At 39.1% G+C, this 20,975-nt stretch overlaps 2 long non-coding RNA genes across 4 annotated transcripts in view; one reads left to right on the plus strand and one right to left on the minus strand.

Moving 5' to 3' along the window:
• LOC137241048 (uncharacterized) overlaps window positions 1–16,104 on the minus strand; it is a 68,981-nt gene extending 52,877 nt beyond the window's left edge. Inside the window, exon 1 of the long non-coding RNA XR_010949898.1 lies at window positions 15,560–16,104. This is a non-coding gene — a long non-coding RNA (uncharacterized lncRNA). The remainder of the gene's footprint in view (window positions 1–15,559) is intronic.
• Window positions 703–20,975, plus strand: part of LOC137241046 (uncharacterized) — a 285,496-nt gene continuing 265,223 nt past the window's right edge. For 2 of the 3 annotated variants that reach the window (XR_010949893.1, XR_010949896.1), the window contains exon 1: window positions 1,676–2,085. This is a non-coding gene — a long non-coding RNA (uncharacterized lncRNA). Of the gene's footprint in view, window positions 1,591–1,675; window positions 2,086–20,975 lie in introns of those variants that run through there. The other variant, XR_010949894.1, reaches the window with a different exon arrangement.

Below are 20,975 nucleotides of genomic sequence, written 5' to 3' on the forward strand. Positions count from 1 at the left end.
CAGCAAAAATATTTGCGTGTAAACCAGCGTTGACAGATTGACGACGCCGTCGTCATTTTGACGATTTTCAACTGGAATGACGCTTGGACGATTTTGTAAAGAAAAATGACGATTTAAGATTGCCTATAACAAGAAAAAGTCTAATTTAAACAAGATTATGTTATTTTTATAGTGAACTGTATGACCAAATTAAAAAGTATTTTGATTTTAACAATGTTGTACTACAAAAACTTAAGTTTCATGGATCCAAAAGAACTTGTTCTTTGCATCTGGTCTTGCAACATTCTTCACACACAATAGATCAGAAAATCGTTCAGGATAATGCTAGCGAGTATAGGTAATTGAAGTTTTTAGAACTTAAGACATATTGTTAGCTTAATGTGAAAATGTGCTAAGTCACTTTTTACGAATTTTACAGGAGACGAAAAAAACTGAATAATTTTTGAAATAACCTTTTCTTCAAAACTTTGAATGAGAATACCTTAGTTGCAATACTTTTTAGTGTAGAATCTTTGAAAAAGATACATAAAAATCATGTATGCTAACCCAGCAGCTCTTTTGTGACTTAGAACAATTTCCTCACTCAAAAAATACTATTTATTTTTCAAACTATTTCTAACTATTGGGGACCGTGGTGTGATGGTAGCGTGCCTACCACAACGAATACCCTGGTTTCACACCCCGGGCAAACAACGTCAAAATTTTAGAAATAAGGGTTTTCAATTAGAAGAAAATTTTTCTAAGCGTGGTCGCCCCTCGGCAGTGTTTGGCAAGCACTCCGAGTGTATTTCTGCCATGAAAAGCTCTCAGTGAAAACTCGTTTGCCTCGCAGATGACGTTCGGAGTCAGCATAAAACAAGTAGGTCCCGTCCCGCCAATTTGTAGGAAAAATTAAAAAAAAGGAGCACGACGTAAATTGGAAGAGAAGCTCGGCCTAAAATCTCTTCGGAGGTTATCGCGGTTATCGCGCCTTACATTTATATATTTATTTTATTTCTAACGGTTCTGATCTGGACTCTTTGCCGTATGGTGTGCAGACAATAACTTATTTTTAAATTCAAACAAATACTGCGTTGTGTCTTATTCCATAAAGACAACTGCCACATACTTTATCTACAAACTAAATGCTAAACCTCTTAATCGTTGTCAAGAGAGTAAAGATTTGAGTGTAATTTTTGACTCCAAACTCTCTTTTTCTAGTCACATTGATTTCGTTGTTTCAAAATTTGTTGCAATGGTTGGGCTCAGTAGACGTAACACCAGAAACTTTAAGGACCCTATGACGTTGTAGGCACTTTATATATCCTTGGTGTTTAGGTCCGAGACCTAAATATTTCGGCCCACCCTCGTAAATCAATCCGCATACCTGTGTCTGCCTGTAGACCAATAGTTTCGCTTATATATGTATATATGCACTAACACAAACACGAATTTGTGTTTGCCGCTATGAGCTTTTAGCACCGGAGCCTTGTTAAGGGGAAACTTAACGAAGGCTCTTGTACTGAGGGTTCAGCGCCTTTTTGCAAGTGATTTGCCTCTTTCTTGGTTCACGACCGTCAACGGAAGCAATTCTAGCCATCCAGAGTCAAGGTAAGGGAACATTTATTCGAAACACAATTTTATTGTTAAATGCTTATTATTTAAATCATTAAAATCATTATTTGAGTATATTAATTCGAAACACAATTTAATTGTTACCTCATTATTCTTGAATTCAATAAAATCCTTACTCGAATATATTTATTAACATCTTTCATATTTTTTAACTTTTCTTTTCATTGGGTTCAATTTTCCATTGGCGATTACGTGGGAGATTCGAATCTTTCACGTAATCATTTGGTCCTTCCGAAGCCGAGAATTTAACAACAAATCGAATTACAGTCCACAACAAACAACAGCAATTCAACAATAGCCCAATTTGGAAAGCACTCAAAGCGACCGAAGGAAAAAATACATTGGTAGAAGCATCTGGAGTCATCTTGCTGAGAAGAAAGTGGAAAAGTAACCCCAAGGCAATTAGCACCGCAGAACACAACCACACGGCAATTGCGAGAAATCACAACAATTTTACAACGAACTTATAAGGTACGTGGTTTCTTAAATTCGGGCACGTGTGTGATTCCCTTTTTGATTAAAAAATTAGATATAATAAAGTGGCAAGTTATTATTTAACGCGTACAGTGACTTTTGTACACTTCCCTTGACGCTCAATAACAGCGGTGATGACATATTGTGCATTACGGGCACACACACACATCCTCAAAACAATTTTCTTAAAATCCTCACAACTGACAAGATCCTCCGGTCACAGTATTGGTACGGGTTACCATAACCCCAAAAATCGAAAATCACTTCACCGCTGCTGCAACACATTTGCAGAAATAATTTTTAGTTAGTGGAAAGCCATCTTATTGGCATTAATTCACAACTGAAACTTTATTTGACATCGCACGGTCACACAGCGAAGCAAACAAAAGTCACTTAACAGCGTAACAGTTGAAAGTTCTTCTAGCTATCCACATATATACACATATATACACTCTACACGTATTGTTGTTTTGGGCGGGAAAGTTCGGAATATTTTTTTTAATACAAACTCGCTATTCATATTGCCGGAATATACGTCGTAATTCCGGCACAGTTCACAAATTCGTACGTAGCGGCGAGTGTATTTGCAACTCAAGGAACACCTTAAAAATTACTAGCGCTGACTACAACAACCACAAATACACGAAGTGAAACGTAACGTGCAACGACACTACAGCTGCCAAAACCTTTGCAGGACTCATTTTCGGCATTTTGTCAACCACACTTTCTTCACACATTGTCCACTGGTTGGCCAGTTCTGCTACTTTCACACGGTTTTTTATTAAACTTTGCGCACAAGTGGAAAAATACTCTGTAAATTTTCCGTCATAATTAACTGGTCGGTTCTGCTACTTTCACACGGTTTTTTATTAAACTTTGCGCACAAGTGGAAAAATACTCTGTAAATTTTCCGTCATAATTAACTGGTCGGTTCTTTCAAACTAAGTAGCAGTTGTGCCACAGTCCATAGGAGGGTGTTGCACTTTAATCACCTTTGACATATTACACAAATATCATTTGGGTTCGTGCACACACCCATTTACCTATATTAGTTACGTAGGGTGGCACGATTGTAATAACACTTCCGCGACACAGCGAGTGTAGCAACTCTCAATCCCTAGGATATTGATCAGTCACCTCATTCACGAATCTCTGCAAAGGCAAATTTCATTAAATACTTTGTGTTTAATAATTTTGTTTTCCATTTAATAAGAAAATGGAGAGCTATATCCGCCAGGCAGATGCAGTGGCAGAATTTGAGGTAGATTATAATGCCATGCCCACAACTGAGCACAGTAAACACTCCTTAAAACTTCAAACGGAGGAACTAAAAGCCTTGTGGGAAAAGACAAAACGGGCATACGACGATCTTCTGAGTTCATCAGACCTCGAAACAAAGGACATATCAGCAGTTAAAAAGAAACATAAAGCCACTTATTTCAGTTTCTTAAAATGCCAAGCGGCAATAAATGAGCTAGCTGAAAAAATAGAAAAGTTAGAGAAAGAAACAGATTCCGTCGGTCGCGAATATAGCGTACGCCTGCCTCCTTGTGACACAGATGTCTTTAAAGGAGATTATATTTCCTGGCCGTCCTTCAGGGACATGTTCAGCGCCATATACATACTTAACAAACGCCTTACCCCAGTCGAAAAGTTGTATCACCTCAACCAAAAGACACAAGGGGAAGCGAAAGAAATAGTGCGACGATGTCCACTAACTAATGATGGGTTCCAAACAGCTTGGAAGAATCTATACGATCGCTATGAAAACAAGCGTATCTTGGTAAATGCACAATTGAAAATTTTGCTTAATTTAAATGCAATTGACAGCGAATGCGGTAGCTCGATCAAAAAACTGCAACGAGATATAAACAATTGCATCTCAGCGCTTCAGTGTTATCAAATCGACATATCCAACTGGGATGCAATCTTAACATATTTATGCTCCACTAAACTGCCTGAAACTACATTGGCTTTGTGGGAACAAACAATAGAAAACAAAACTGAAATCTCGAAATGGGTTGATATGGACAAATTCCTGACGAATAGATTCCAAACATTGGAAACCGTCACAGGGCTGAAAGGAAAGCCCCCTAAAAATCCATCCTCTCGATCAAGCGCGGAAACGCCATCGAAAAAGCTGACCTTTCAGGCTAGTGAAGCCAAACCAACATGCAAGATGTGCAAAAGTGCGGCACACAGAATCGCAAAGTGTGAGAAATTCTTACGCCTGACCACAAGCAGTCGCATTGAACATGTGAAGAGCATACGAGGGTGCTTGAATTCCCTATCCGCTGGACATACTGTTTTTAAATGTTCCAGCACATATCGTTGTAGGACGTGTCAGTCAAGACACCACTCACTACTCCACCTTCCAATTCAACCCCAAACAAACGAGCCACGTGCTTCAGCTGACAACGGTCCATCTACATCCATACAGGCCCAAGCTAGGCGCGAAACTGAAACAATAAACACTCGGGTTAATAACGTAAATTCATGTTTCGCAAATTCAAGCAAGGGAATACTACTAGGCACAGCGAGAGTCAATATACAACATAATGGAGTTAGCTTCTCAGCAAGAGCGTTAATAGATTCTGGATTAGAATGCTCATTCATATCCGAGCGACTCAAATGGCGAATTAAGTTGCCTTCCAAACGAGTGAGTGCCCAAGTATCGGGCATTAACAACACGATTTCGGCACAGGTAAAGGAAGCGTGTCACATACAATTAGGTTCACCAATAAACCCTCTAGTTACAATAAACACAATCATGTTAGTCTTACCCCAACTAACAGGAAATCTCCCTAGCTGCCATGTAGATCCAATGACACGACAAGCGTTCCCTGATCTTGTTCTTGCCGACAAAAGATTCTTCGTGAACGAACCAGTCGACTTGGTATTGGGAGGAGACATATATCCTCAAATCATGTTAGGCGTATTGAAAAAGGATGTGTTAAATAATTTGATAGCGCAGGAAACCGTATTCGGGTGGATCCTGACAGGTCGATCAGACTCGATAAACAACACCCAAAATATAGTATCATATTTCAATGAAGTTACACTGTCCAAACAATTCTCTGCGTTCTGGGAACTAGAGGAAATTCCAAAAAAGAGGAGTGAGCACGAGGATGATAAATACTGTGAAGAACTCTTCAAATCCACCACAGTAAGAAACATCGACGGGAAATACGTAGTTTCTCTACCATTTAGAAAAGATGTATGTTTAGGGCCATCACTAAAAAGCGCATGTGCTCAATTTTATCGAAACGAAACACGTCTTGGAAAAAACCCAACCTCACAAACAGAATATAGTAGAGTCGTATCTGAGTATGAAACATTGGGGCATATGAAACAAGTAAGAAACATAGCGTCAGAATCGACAGACTGCTACTTCCTTCCGCATCATGCCGTAATTAAGGAGGACAGTACCACAACCAAAGTACGAGTTGTATTCAACGCATCGTGCCCCACGACAAATGGCAAAAGTTTGAACGATGCCCTCTATCCAGGTCCCATTCTCCAAGCCGATCTTACTGTATTGATACTCCGGTGGAGATTGTTTAAATACGTCTTCAACAGCGATATTGAGAAGATGTATCGTCAAATATGGGTAAATAATGATCAAACAAGATATCAGCGGATCGTATTCCGAAAAGATCCAAAGGATACAATAAGTCTGTACGAACTTAGAACAGTAACTTTTGGGGTGAACTGTGCTCCATACTTAGCAATACGGACATTGCATCAACTCGCCGATGACGTGGAGCACACGCACCCAATGGCAGCAGACATTCTAAGGAATTATATGTACGTAGACGACGTACTCGCCGGCGGCCACAGTATTGATACCGCAATAAAGGCAAGAGATGAAATAACCGAGGCATTACAATCAGCAGGATTTCCGTTAAGAAAATGGACGTCGAATTACAAGAAAATTCTACAAGGCATACCGAAATCATATTTGCTAACAGAGAACTTTTTAGAATTTGAAGATACCAGCATGGTGAAAGCACTGGGCATAAGGTGGAACGCGCACGCTGATTATTTCTATTTTACGGCGAAACCAATAGAAGATTACAGCGCCACTACAAAGCGAAGCATACTCTCAGAGATTGCTAAGCTTTTCGACCCTCTTGGCTGGTTAGCCCCCGTGATAATAGTCGCCAAAATCGTTATGCAAAAGATCTGGTTAGAGGGTACAGGATGAGATGAAGCCGTGTCACCAACCACACTTGAGCGCTGGCAAGCATTCACGCAGGAATACATGCGGATCAACGATCTGCGCATCCCGAGGTGGGTTCATTTTACGGAGAGAGACAAAGTCGAAATACATGGATTTAGCGATGCCTCGGAAAAAGCATACGCAGCTACTGTTTTTCTTAGAGTTCATGAAAAAGGCCGAACCCATACCAACCTGCTTATGGCGAAAACCAGAGTAGCCCCAGTTAAAACTATTTCGTTGCCACGACTAGAGCTCTGCGGTGCTGTCCTGCTTGCCGAAATAACAGAATCGGTTATTGAAAACCTAAACCTTGTAAATCGAGAAGTGTTCCTTTGGACAGACTCAACGATAGTTCTCGCATGGATCCGGAAGCCACCATGCTCGTGGTCTACCTTCGTCGCCCATAGAATAACCAAAATCATAGAAAAGGTAGGAACCAAGGTTTGGCGGCACGTCGACTCAGCGTCAAACCCGGCAGACTTAGCAAGCAGAGGACTGCCAGCGTCGGATTTAATAAACAACTCTCTGTGGTGGCAGGGCCCTTCCTGGCTGCAAGCAGACCACGAAAACTGGCCAGCGCAAGAAGGCGATTATAATACGAACATCGAGGAAAAAAGGGTACGAATTCACGCAACGACCCAACAAACTAATTCTAACATTCTTGATAGGTTCTCCGATCTATCACGAGCTTTACGAGTAATTTCCTATATTTTCCGATTTTTTAAAGCAACCCACCCGAAAACTAAATCTTCCGGAAAACCGAAGTCAAAATCACTTTCTCCACTAGAAATAAAGGAAACAACTCAGCGTTTAATAATTATCTCTCAGAATCAATATTACCGCGAAGAGTACCATTGTTTAAATGAAGGGAAACCGATAAGTGGTAAAAGCGAAATTCTACGCCTCAACCCCTTCATAGATGAAAATGGGATCATCCGAACAGCGGGGCGACTCGGCTCCTCCAGTGACCTCCCCTTCAATGAACGCCATCCTATTATTCTCCCCTACTCCTGCAGGTTCTCTCGTCTGTTGGTTCAATTTATCCATTCTATCTCACTGCACGGGGAAAACCAGCTGATGTTACGCCTCATCCGCACTCAGTACTGGATTCCCCGCGTCAAAAATATGATTAGGTCTGTCATACACAATTGCAAGGTCTGCGCAATGTACAAAAAGCGTTCGCTAACGCAACTCATGGGAATACTTCCTAAGGAACGTACCACGTTCTCGAGGGCGTTTACCAATACCGGGGTGGACTTCTGCGGACCGTTCGACATCAAGTCATACAGCGGTAGAGGATGTCGGACTTCAAAGGGTTATGCCTGCCTATTCGTCTGCTTCTCCACCAAGGCCATCCACCTTGAACCGACGAGCGATCTTTCCACCGGATCCTTCCTAGCCGCTTTCTCCAGGTTTGCCGCCAGACGAGGCTGTCCGAAAAACATATATTCTGATAATGGTACTAACTTCGTAGGGGCTTCGCGATCGTTAAGATCAGAATTCAAGGCATTTCTGCAAGAAACCAAAGATCGTACCATCTCAAGATATAGCCACCAAAACCTGGCATGGCATTTCATACGCCCTGGAGCTCCTCACGTGGGGGCCTGTGGGAAGCTGGGGTTAAAAGTTTTTAAACCCATTTCAAAAAGATCGCTCTGGATCACAAATACACTTTTGAGGAGTTTGGCACCTTATTGTGCCGAGTAGAGGCGTGCCTCAATTCAAGGCCCCTCAGTCCTACGTCCAACGACTCCTACGACCTGGAACCGCTTACCACCGGTCATTTCCTCGTTGGGGGGCATCTGTTAGCTCCTCCCGAACTGGACACTACAGAGACCCCGGCCTACATCGTAAATCGATGGCAGAAACTTAAAGCCCTACACCAAACCTTCTGCAATAGGTGGAAGGCCGAATATCTCACTGAGATGCAAAAGCGGGTTAAGTGGCAACGATCGCAACCCAATCTCAACCTAGGCGACTTAGTTGTCATTCGGGAAGACAACCTACAACCGAACGAGTGGAGAATGGGAAGAGTCGTCAAATTGCACCCTGGTCCCGATGACCGCGTGCGTGTAGTGGACCTGGATACCACGAAAGGGCAAACAACACGCCCCACCGCTAAATTGGTGCTATTACCAGCGCCCAGCGGCGAAACAGACACTACTCCCGCTTAACCTTTCAGGGACCCACATTCCACCGAGAAAACTCACTTCCTATTATCCACTCCGAAGTACCGAACCTTAAAAAAAATAAAATCTCCATAACACAAAACTATTAACCCGCAGCTTCCTCCCGTCAGAATCCTCCTAAAAAAAAAAAAATAATAATACATATTTATACCTAAAAAGCCTTTCGGCCCGGCATTACGATGCAGCATTACCTCTTAAGTGATGGGATATCATATCGAGCGGATATTATTTCGTAGCATCTCTATATGGTCTAACTCGTGTGCTATCATCTCTTAACGCTTTTAGCAAATAGTTCATCTTTGATGGTGCTCGATTTACATGCCATGGACTGATGTGATGTAGCGCCTTTTCACTTGACATCGCACGACTCCATATCGTATGATAATGTCACACAGGGTTTTTTTTCCTTACCCTTAGTACTGAAGCGCATCCATCTTTGATTTATTGCTTTAAAGGGTTGGGTAAGTTGGGCTAAACGCTTTCCATCTCTTAAATATGCACCTTTATTACAATCAAAGCCCAATTATACCTTCTCAATTATGTCAGATATGCTGGCGCGGGTTTAGTAGACGTATTGAAATAGTTACATCAACTCTAGCAATAAGCAAAAACGCTCAATTCAGTTGGGATTGTACCAATCGTGAAGCAGCGTCTAAAGTTGATGCTGATCATACACCAACACCCAACGCTATAAATTTTCCTACTAATAGTTGACATGATGAGATGGCATAACATGTTATCAAGCAAGATATCATATCATACCCCCATTTCACGTCACATCGAAACATCACATAACCACATGAGCCGATATACAATTCGTTCGTTTTTAAAACAAAAACAAAAACGAACCCGCCAACAAAAAATCTGAGCTCATCTGAAGAACGGTCCGTTTTATGGTAAGGTATACAAAAATGCAATCCTCACCATATCTAAGTCAACTAAAGGCGTCCATGAATCTGAATGACGAACTACGGCCAGCCGATGCTGTGCTCTACACAATCATCAACGATACAAGTATGGATACACCAGAACTGACACCAATGCAAAAAAGCGTCACCTGTGATCTTACACTCACTGTATCCATTTCGGGCACAACTTTTCTGATACTCAATGCTATTTATGGACCCCTAGTTTTGCTTAATGTGAAAATACTTGGGACTCTTTTCACAGCTTTAGGCATTTTTTATAGTTACCACGAGCTTCGCTGAGGTCAAAACGAATCAATCGCAAGAACAATTTTTATACTCGGTTGAGCAGAGCTCACAGAGTATATTAACTTTGATTGCATAACGGTTGGTTGTACAGGTATAAAGGAATCGAGATAGATATAGACTTCCATATATCAAAATCATCAGTATCGAAAAAAAATTCGATTGAGCCATGTCCGTCCGTCCGTCCGTCCGTCCGTCTGTCCGTTAACACGATAACTTGAGTAAGTTTTGAGGTATCTTGATGAAATTTGGTACGTAGGTTCCTGGGCACTCATCTCAGATCGCTATTTAAAATGAACGATATCGGACAATAACCACGCCCACTTTTTCGATATCGAAAATTTCGAAAAATCGAAAAAGTGCGATAGTTCATTACAAAAGACAGATGAAGCGACGAAACTTGGTAGATGAGTTGAATTTATGACGCAAAATAGAAAATTAGTAAAATTTTGGACAATGGGCGTGGTACCGCCCACTTTTAAAAGAAGGTAACTTAAAAGTTTTGCAAGCTGTAATTTGGCAGTCGTTGAAGATATCATGATGAAATTTGGCAGGAACGTTACCCTATTACTATATGTACGCTTAATAAAAATTAGCAAAATAGGAGAAGGACCACACCCACTTTTAAAAAAAAATTTTTTTTAAGTAAAATTTTAACAAAAAATTTAATATCTTTACAGTATATAAGTAAATTATGTCAACATTCAACTACAGTAATGATATGGTGCAACAAAATACAAAAATAAAAGAAAATTTCAAAATGGGCGTGGCTCCGCCCTTTTTCATTTAATTTGTCTAGGATACTTTTAACGCCATAAGTCGAACAAAAATAAACCAATCCTTTTGAAATTTGGTATGGGCATAGATTTTATGACGTTAACTGTTTTCTGTGAAAATGGGCGAACTCGGTTGATGCCACGCCCAGTTTTTATACACAGTCGTCCGTCTGTCCTTCCGCATGGCCGTTAACACGATAACTTGAGCAAAAAACGATGTATCTTAACTAAACTTAGTTCACGTACTTATCTGAAGCCCCTTTATCTTGGTATAAAATATGGTCGAAATCCGACTATGATCACGCCCACTTTTTCAATATCGAAAATTACGAAAAATTAAAAAATGCCATAATTCTATACCAAATACGAAAAAAGGGATGAAACATGGTAAGGTTGTTTTATTGACGCGAAATATAACTTTAGAAAAAACTTTATAAAATGGTTGTGACACCTACCATATTAAGTAGAAGCAAAAGAAAAAGTTCTGCAGGGCGAAATAAAAAACCCTTAAAATCTTGGCAGGTATTACATATATAAATAAATTAGTGGTATCCAACAGATGATGTTCTGGGTCACTCTGATCCACATTTGGTCGATATCTAAAAAACGCCTTCACATATACAACTACCACCACTCCCTTTTAAAACTCTCATTAATACCTTTAATTTGATACCCATATCGTACAAACTCATTCTAAAGTCACCCCTGGTCCACCTTTATGGCGATATCTCGAAAAGGCGAATACCTATAGGAAGAAGGCCCATTCCCTTTTAAAATACTCATTAACTCCTTTCTTTTGATACCCATATTGTACAAACAAAGTCTAGAGTCAACCCTGGTCCACCTTTATTGCGATACCCCGAAAAGGCGTCCACCTATAGAACTAAGGCCCACTCCCTTTTAAAATACTCATTAACTCCTTTCGTTTGATACCCATATTGCACAATCGAATTCTAGAGTCACCCCTGGCCCACCTTTATGGCGATATCGCGAAACGGCATCCACCTATAGAACTAAGGCCCACTCCCTTTTAAAATACTCATTAACACCTTTCGTTTGCTGCCCATATTGTACAAACAAATTCTAGGGTCACCCCTGGTCCACCTTTGTGGTGATATCTCGAAACGGCGTCCACATATGGAACTAAGGATTACTCCCTTTTAAAAAACTCATTAACACCTTTCTTTTGATACCCATGTTGTACAAACAAATTCTAGGGTCAACTCTGATCTACCTTTATGGCGATATATCGAAACGGCGTCCACCTATGGAACTAAGGATTACTCCCTTTTAAAACACTCATTAACACCTTTCTTTTGATACCCATATTGTACAAACAAATTCTAGGGTCACCCCTGGTCCACCTTTATGGCGATATCTCGAAACGTCGTCCACCTATGGAACTAAGGATTACCCCCTTTTAAAATACTCATTAACACCTTTCATTTGATACCCATATCGTACAAACGCATTCTAGAGTCACCCCGGTCCACCTTTATGGCGATATTTCGAAACGGCGTCCACCTATAGAACTAAGGCCCACTCCCTTTTAAAATACTCATTAACACCTTTCGTTTGATGCCCATATTGTACAAACAAATTCTAGGGTCACCCCTGGTCCACCTTTGTGGTGATATCTCGAAACGGCGTCCACATATGGAGCTAAGGATTACTCCCTTTTAAAACACTCATTAACACCTTTCTTTTGATACCCATATTGTACAAACAAATTCTAGGGTCACCCCTCGTCCACCTTTATGGCGATATCTCGAAACGTCGTCCACCTATGGAACTAAGGATTACCCCCTTTTAAAATACTCATTAACACCTTTCATTTGATACCCATATCGTACAAACGCATTATAGAGTCACCCCTGGTCCACCTTTATGGCGATATCTCGAAAAGGCGACCACCTATACAACAACCACCACTCCCTTTTAAACCCCTCATTAATACCTTTAATTTGATACCCATATCGTACAAACACATTCTAGAGTCACCCCTGGTCCACCTTTATGGCGATATTTCGAAACGGCATCCACCTATAGAACTAAGGCCCACTCCCTTTTAAAATACTCATTAACACCATTCGTTTGATGCCCATATTGTACAAACAAATTCTAGGGTCACCCCTGGTCCACCTTTGTGGTGATATCTCGAAACGGCGTCCACATATGGAACTAAGGATTACTCCCTTTTAAAATACTCATTAACACCTTTCATTTGATACCCATATCGTACAAACGTATTCTAGAGTCAACCGTGATCCACCTTTATGGCTATATCCCTAAATGGCGTCCACCTATAGAACTATGGCCCACTCCCTCATAAAATACTCTTTAATGCCTTTCATTTGATACACATCTCATACAAACACATTCCAGGGTTTCCCTCGGTTCATTTTCCTACATGGTTATTTTCCCATAGCTCCCAACTGAGTATGTAATGTTCGGTTACACCCGAACTTAACCTTCCTTACTTGTTCTGCCTTATTGTTCTTTGTCCTATGTATTATTGTTATTGCAAAAATTTGTTTACACTTGCGGTATTTTCTATAGTTTACTTTCGTTCTTATGCTTTATTATACTTAATTTTTGAACATCTGATCAGTCGATCAAACATAGTCATATGTGTAAGTTCCTTTATTATATACCTATATGCAAAATAGAATATTATTCTAATAGTCCTTTTTTCTATTTGTGTTTGACAGTCCTGACTTAAAATATTGTGTTTTATTTAACTAAGGCCTATCAGCTCATTAAATCTTTTTACAATAATTTAAACAAAATAAAAATCAGAAACCGTCTGAAAACTGATACATTAAAAGAAATATTGCTGGCTTAAGATTACAATTTTTGTTGTTATTTCGGCCTATTGACTTGTAAGATCGCTTGTTCGAATCGAGCTCAAGGCCTAACAATAATTATTTTATCTTATTATTGTTATGATACATTTTTTCTTAACTGAAACATTTTTTTAAATTAAATTATAATAGAAGAAAGAAAAAAATGTAATTATAAGACAAACAAATTATTGTTAGGCCTGGAGCTCAAGATTATTTAAAATTAAACTACTTTTCCTGTCAAAATGTTTAACTAAGAAATGAAATAGACTGAAAACAAGTACCTTTTAAAAATTTATCTTTTAAGACATTTTTGTCATTTATAAAATAAAACAAAATAAATTAAAAAGGCTTTTATATGTTATATGTGGCAACAAGACATAACAACCAAAGACAATTTTCAGGAGAGCGCTTTTAAAGATAATATTGTTGAATGAAATCGGCGATCTCATCGTACGACACCTGGTAATAACCCAATTTCGTCCTAAATCGACTTTGTTTGTTGCCATAGATATGACGATTTTTGATGATTTTTTGGGTGGCGTTTGAGGACTTTGGGGAAAAATATATGGCAACGCTGGTGTAAACAGCGATTAAGTGAGAACGGCAATGGCCCACGGCAAACATTAACTGTTTGCTCAATGGCCATTTCATGGGCTTTGGCCTGAGTAATCCCTTCGATAATGAGCGAACGCTCTAAAGAATCAGACAATTCCTCGACGCGTTTTGCTAAATCGGTGTAATTATTATTATTAACTTGCAAAGCTGCAATTTTTCCGGCCACAACTTTGGAGTTGTCGGGTTTTATGCGGTTACGTAGTACTATTTTTATATCATTAACTGAAAGTATTTGAGTTGGTATTGCTTCTCGAGCCTTACCATCGAGTTTGGATTTAATATATGAAACACAAGTGCCAGTTAAATTTTCGTCAACAAATTCTTCGATTAACTCAATTTTATTAATGAAAGATTTAAGACCCACGGGCTCACCGCTATAATTTTCACGCATAATACCAGCACACATGCTGATAAACGATCTTTTTTCCTCAGGAGTTGCCATATTTGTATCGGAATTAGGAGGATTTGAAATATGTGTTTCGGGCAATTCCTCAAATCTGTGAAATTCTCTGGACAAAGAAAGTATAACAACAAGGTTTTTGATTGCACTGGGCGAATATGTGGTTGAGCCTGCGGAAACTGGGCTTTTAAAGTCAAGATTTTCGGAATCGGAACTACCGGAACTAAAATTTTTGGAATTGGAATCTGAATGTTTGGAATTAGAATCTGAATTTTCGGAATCTGAGTTTTGCTCTGAAATTCTGGGAACTACTTTTTTGTTTCTAAGAAACATATGTAGTAGGAAAAAAGAAGAAATATTTAAACTGATTAAAGTCGAATTTGTAGAAATTGCTTATGAGAATTTAACAGAAATTGAATTGAATATTGATGTGAAATTGAAAGAATTATCCGGAAATTTAATGAAAGACTGAATATTTAATGATAAATTGAATGTATATTGAAGTAATCTAGTTTAACTTGATTTCAAAGGAAAATATTTTATTTTGGTAAAAGGACTTGGCTGTTGATAACGGACGCACCACCGCTTTGTTAAAATTGTATGGTTTTATTTTTATAGATACGGGCGCACCGCATCTTTTCAAATTTGTAATATGAATATCCTCGGACGCACCGGGATTAAAAAAAATTCCGTTGGTTGTTCACGGAACCACCGTTTACGCAAAAAATCTTTTTGGTTAATTACGGAACCAACGCTTTATGCAAAAAATATATTAAATATGTTTTTTTTTGTATTGTTTTTGATGGAGCCCACTGTAGGGCAGAGTGGGACTAAAACTAGGAAACTTTTAAAAATTTATTTAATTTCAGCAACTGTTATACCAATAAAGCAATTAATGATGATTAAAAAAAGTGTCTGTTTTTGTCCGACCCTGTCCCACAGTGCCTACCTTTACACATTTTGCACATGTATATATGTATGTATATCTGAGGAAATTGTATGTTTGCATTAAAAATTTTTTGTTTAATGTAATTTTCCAAAATTGAAAATATAATTTGAAATGTATTATTTTGTAGATGTCGAAACCTCAGAAAAAGGTTAATATGAAATAATTTTTTTTTTGATAGAAAATATAATGAATATTCAATGGAATAAAAATGTAAGTTTATTTTATTTTGATATAATGTATATAATGCAAAAATTATTTCATACCAACTGCTGCTGCGCTTCGTTACCGCTTGATCGCTTGCCGTTATGTTGCTGCTGCTGGTCTGCTGCTTCTGTTGCTGTTTTGCTGCTGCTGCTGCGCTTGCTGTTCTGCCATGAAAGGTTGGCTTTCCATGAAAGGTGTTTGCTGTTTTGTTGTTTTTTTGGGCTTACGGTGGTTTGCCGCTATGCTGGTAGCGTGGCTAGGGCCGTTATCAGTGGCGTGGCTAGTGCCGTTTCTTTTTCACCAAGATTTTGGTACAGTTTTTCAAAACTTATATTTTAGTTTTTGTTGTTTTTCGTGTAATTGTTAATTTATGCATTATTTCTGCTGCCGTTTAGTTTCTTTTATTATTAGTTAAAACAATTTCTTATTAATTCCGTCTTTTAATTAGTTTTTGTATTAAACGTGTCTATATGTTCTTTACATGTCTTTTGAATGATGTTTTTCCACTAGCCACTGCCATACACCACCAATACTGCCATTTGTTGAGAATTTTAGTAATTTTTGTTTATTTAAATGTTTGTATGTTTTTGAAATTTTTTTCTGATTTTGTACTTTTTTTTTTTTTGTAGAGGAATTTTTTTTAAATATTTTGTAATTTTTTTGTAATGTTTTTTTTTTTTTAATTTTATAATTTTTTAGTAATTTTTAAATTTTTTTGATTTTTTTTGTACTTTTCCCCATATTTGTAGGGTTTTTCTAAATTTTTGTATAATATGTGTAGATTTTATAGTTTTTGTTTTTAAAGACCATGTTTTTTTTTTTTTGGTTGTTTTTAGTTTTTAAATTTTTTTTGGATTTTTATGGTTTTTTTGTAGATTTTAAAATTTTGTGTAAATTAAATATTAATTCAGGAAAAAATTTTGTAATATTAATATTTTTTTTGTTTTTTTTTTGTTTGTTTAATTCATTTTTGATTACATTTTTTGGATTTTAAATTTTTAAGCTTTTTTCTTTTTGATTTTTAGTGCCTCTTCGCCACTGTGGCCGCCATTCCGAGGCCCGGCGTCACGGTCGCCATTTAAGTTTGGCCTTTTAACACCAACCATTTTTGCCGGGATAATACTCACGCTTGTGGGTATGCAGCCCTATGTGCACACCAGCTCCCACACACACAACAATAAGTCTGTTTTTTTTTTTATGTTTGGTTAGATTTAGTTTATATAAAGTAAATTGTGTTTGTTCATGATTCATATTAATTTACTACACGTTCTTTATTCTAATTTCACATTACACCTTTTTTTGGTTATAATATATGTTTTAGTTTCACAATTTGGTTTCGGTCTTTGTATTTTATAAATCTTTACTTTAGTTTTCTCCACTAATTAGATTTTACGACCGGGCACTGCAAGTGTCCAAAAACGAAATCACTCGGGTTCGCTTTTCACCCACGCTCAGCGGCCATCATTTTACATCGCTGAATGCAATTGGCCCTGCTGAGTGCAATTGGCATTGCTGTTCAGCAACAGCTGACAGCGATGCCATTTGTACCTAGGGGTGTGTTTAGTGCGTGAAGCCTGGTAACGCAGTGCGGTTATAATAGAATTATGGCATTTGTTTCATTTTTCGAAATTTTCGATATCGAAAAAGTGGTAGTGGTCATAGTCGGATTTCGCCCATTCTTATTACCAAGATAAAGTGAATTCAGATAAGTACGTGAACTAAGTTTAGTAAAGATATGTCGATTTTTGCTCAAGTTATCGTGTTAACGGCCGAGCGGAAGGACATACGGTCGACTGTGTATAAAAACTGAGCGTGGCTTCAAACTATTTCGCCCATTTTTCATTATCGTCACAGAAGCTATGCCCTTACCAAATTTCACACATACATATATATTTGTATTTATTTAATATAGTGGTTGTATCTGTAAGACAAATACTTTTTAGGTGCATAAGCAAAAGTTTTAAAAACAAAATAAATAATTTTAAATTGAGGTTGTTATAAAAACTTTAATACTGTTACGAATATTAGCAACACTAAGGGGTACTGTCATCTCTAAGCCGATGCTAAGCAGTGACTGTATGCACATCAATAATTCAATCATTATGTCTACACATATGTACGTACACGCAGCGGAGAAGCAACGCACAAACACAGATATATACAGATACAGATATGTTATCTGAGATATGCAATTATAATTGTGGAAGTGTCGCTCACAAATACACGCGCATGTGAGCGAAGCTATAAAAATTGTGCATCTGTAGTTATAGCTGAGAAACTTGTAGCAGATAACCAACTAGTAGATTCTAGAGCAGAACCGCCTAGAAATGTCAACGAGGAAACCAAACACTATAAAATGCCGCAAAAGTAGAGGCGTGACAATCAGTTGGATTTAGGACGCTATCTAGCAAGCAATAGCAGTATTATCAGTTTCATTTAAGCAAGCTATTAGTTGCGAGTTATAAGTGTTAGTGTGAAGTACTTTAATAAAGGCCATTTTGCATTATTAAATATTGGATTTATTTATTCAACAGTTTAGTGATTCGAACGTTAGCAGAAGATTACAACTAAGCGCAATGTCAGTAAATTCGTTACAATTCGCGTCAGAAGAGGAATTGTTGAATAAATTCCGAAGACTTTGGATACAACTTGGACATGGCAAAGTGGAGTAAATTGAAGATCCAGCAGCTGAAGAAGCAGTTGGAGAGCCGTGGCATTAAAATCGAACTTCAAGCACGACTAAGAGAGGCAATGAAGGCAGAAGGAAATAACGTGGAAGAGCAGATGGCGAGGAGACAACAAAAGTTGAAGAGAAAAATGAAACAGCGCAGACAGTTACGAGCACAGACTCTAACATGATATTGGCTGCAATATCTGCACAAACATCAACAGTAACATCAATGCCGTCGCAAATGTCATCTCAACTGGAAGAACAGAAGACATATATGGCATCTCAACTAGAATCCCAGGAGAACCGTATAACATCCAAGATGGAAGAACAAAATACACGCATTTCAGAAATATCATCACAAATTTCAACGGATATGTCATCTCAACTAGAAGAACAGAAGACGTGTATGGCCGAGCAGTTGAAAGCACAAGAGGAGCGCTTATCATTGCAGGTGGCAAAAATGTCTTCGCAGTTAGAAGCACAGGAAGCAAGGGTAACATCAAAGCTGGAAGCACAGGATACAAAAATTGTCAGCTCGAGGACAAAATTGATGCCGAGATAGAAGCTTTGAGAAGTCGTATACCGGAGTTGCAAATAAATCGCCCAGCTGCTTCAGCGAGTAATCTAAAGGTAAAACACCATCTTTTGACGGCTCTGTTCCTTTCCAGGTCTTTAGGCCACATTTTGAGAAAACCGCAGCAGTTAATAACTGGAATGCGGAAGATAAAGTTGCTGCACTGTTCGTGGCATTGAAAGGGCCAGCAGCGGAAATCCTACAGACGATTCCAGAGTACGAACGGAACAGCTATGAAACATTGATGAACGCTCTAGAGAGGCGATACGGAAGCGAACACAGGAAACAGATATACCAAATTGAGTTGCAAAACCGCTACCAAAAAGCGAATGAAACTTTGCAGGAGTTTGCGTCAGATGTCGAAAGACTGGCTCATCTAGCAAATGCGGACGCACCCGTGGAATACACCGTGAGGGTAAAAATCCAGAGCTTCATAAATGGCATACGAGATGTGGAAACGAAACGAGCTACATATGCGAATCCAAAACTAACATCTGCTGAAACGGTATCGCATGCACTGACTCAGGAAACAGCCTCACTTTTGAGTAAGCCAGCGTAAAAAGCTCATCATGTGGAAGTGGAAAGACCAGATTGGGTAGGCACAATTTTGGAAGCACTGAAAGGGTCACAACAGAAAAAATCTGCAGTTATGAAATGTTTCAAGCGCGGCAACCCAGGCCACATTGCACGCCATTGCAGCACCGGTCCTAACAGTTCCAGCAATGTGGGTGGCCGTAAACGCATAGCTGAAGGAGATGAGCAAATCTCCAAATTCACCCAATCGTTAAACTAAAGCGAGTCAGCCGCAAGGAGCGACAGCTGTCTCCCTCAATTGAATGCCCCATAATCTCTATCTCGCAAATTGGAAGAATGTCAAGCAATCTTACTGTCGGAGGACATGTGGATGGAAAGGAACGTTTACTGACTGTAGATACGGGTGCATATCATTCCATCAATCGATAAGATTTTGTCAACTAGAAGATAAGACCACTGCTGGGAGCAAAACTACGTACAGCCACGGGAGAGGACACCTAGGTAATTGGAGAAGTAGCAGGTGAAGTAGCAATTGGGAACGTCACGGTACTACACAATTTTATAGTGGCAGATATTGTTGATGAAATCATAATTGGAGTGGACTTCTTAATCCACCAAGGCATCAAGATCGATATGCAAAGCAAGACGATGCGATATAAGAACATGGATGTGCCACTTAATTTCGGCTACGAGAGAGGCTACAGCAGTAAACGAGTGCTGGTGGGAGAGAGTCAGCAAATACCACCAAAATCCGAGGCAGTCGTCTGGGCAAAGGCTGATGGAGATTGTGGGACAAACAAATTGTGCGTTGTCGAGGCAGCAAACAAATAAACGCGGAATGTACTTGTAGGAAAAGCCCTGGATATAACAAACCAGGATGTACTTATCCCGGTAAGAGTACTCAATGAGTTCAAGTCACCACTCAAACTGACCAGAGGAGATATTTGGGGAAGATGCCAAGAGGCTGAAGTAATAATCAATTGTGAACAACTCCAGAAATAGAATAGAATAGAAATATTGATCTTTCAGATGACATCATGGCATGGGCGGAGGGACTAGAGGAAGAATATCAGAGTAAGGCAAAACAACTGCTCCTAGAGTACGGGAACATATTTGGCCAAGATGGCTCCAAACCAGGCCGCACCAACGTTGTCAAACATCAAATTGACTCTGGAGATGCGAGGCCGATCCGTCCGTAATGTTCCATTGGCGAAGCAGGAAGTTGTGAGTCAAATCATACAAGAAATGAGCGACAGCGGCGTCATCGAACCATCAGCTAGTCCATGGAGCTCACCGGTAGTACTTGTAAAGAAGGAGGATCGAAAAAAGAGGTTTTGCGTGGACTACCGGAAGTAGAATGACGTTACGAAAAAGGATAGCTACCCATTGCTCTCTGGTACGAAATGGTTTTCCACACTGGACTTGAAAAGTCCAGTAGCCACTGAGTTGAGGTGAAGGAGGAAGATAAAGAAAAAACAACCTTCAATGTCGGTGATGGTCTTTGGCAATTTACAGTGATGCCTTTTGGACTTTGTAGTGCACCAGCTACTTTTGAAAGACTTATGGATCAGGTACTGAAAGGACTACATTGGAAAACATGACGGCATCATCGTAGACGACATCATCGTAGTGGAAAAGAACTTCGAAGAACATCTGAAGAACTTGGAGGAGGTTTTCCAAAGAATAGCTGGTGCTG

This window comes from Eurosta solidaginis, chromosome 2, assembly GCF_040869045.1.
Source record: "Eurosta solidaginis isolate ZX-2024a chromosome 2, ASM4086904v1, whole genome shotgun sequence".
NCBI classification, from domain to species: Eukaryota; Metazoa; Arthropoda; class Insecta; order Diptera; family Tephritidae; genus Eurosta; species Eurosta solidaginis.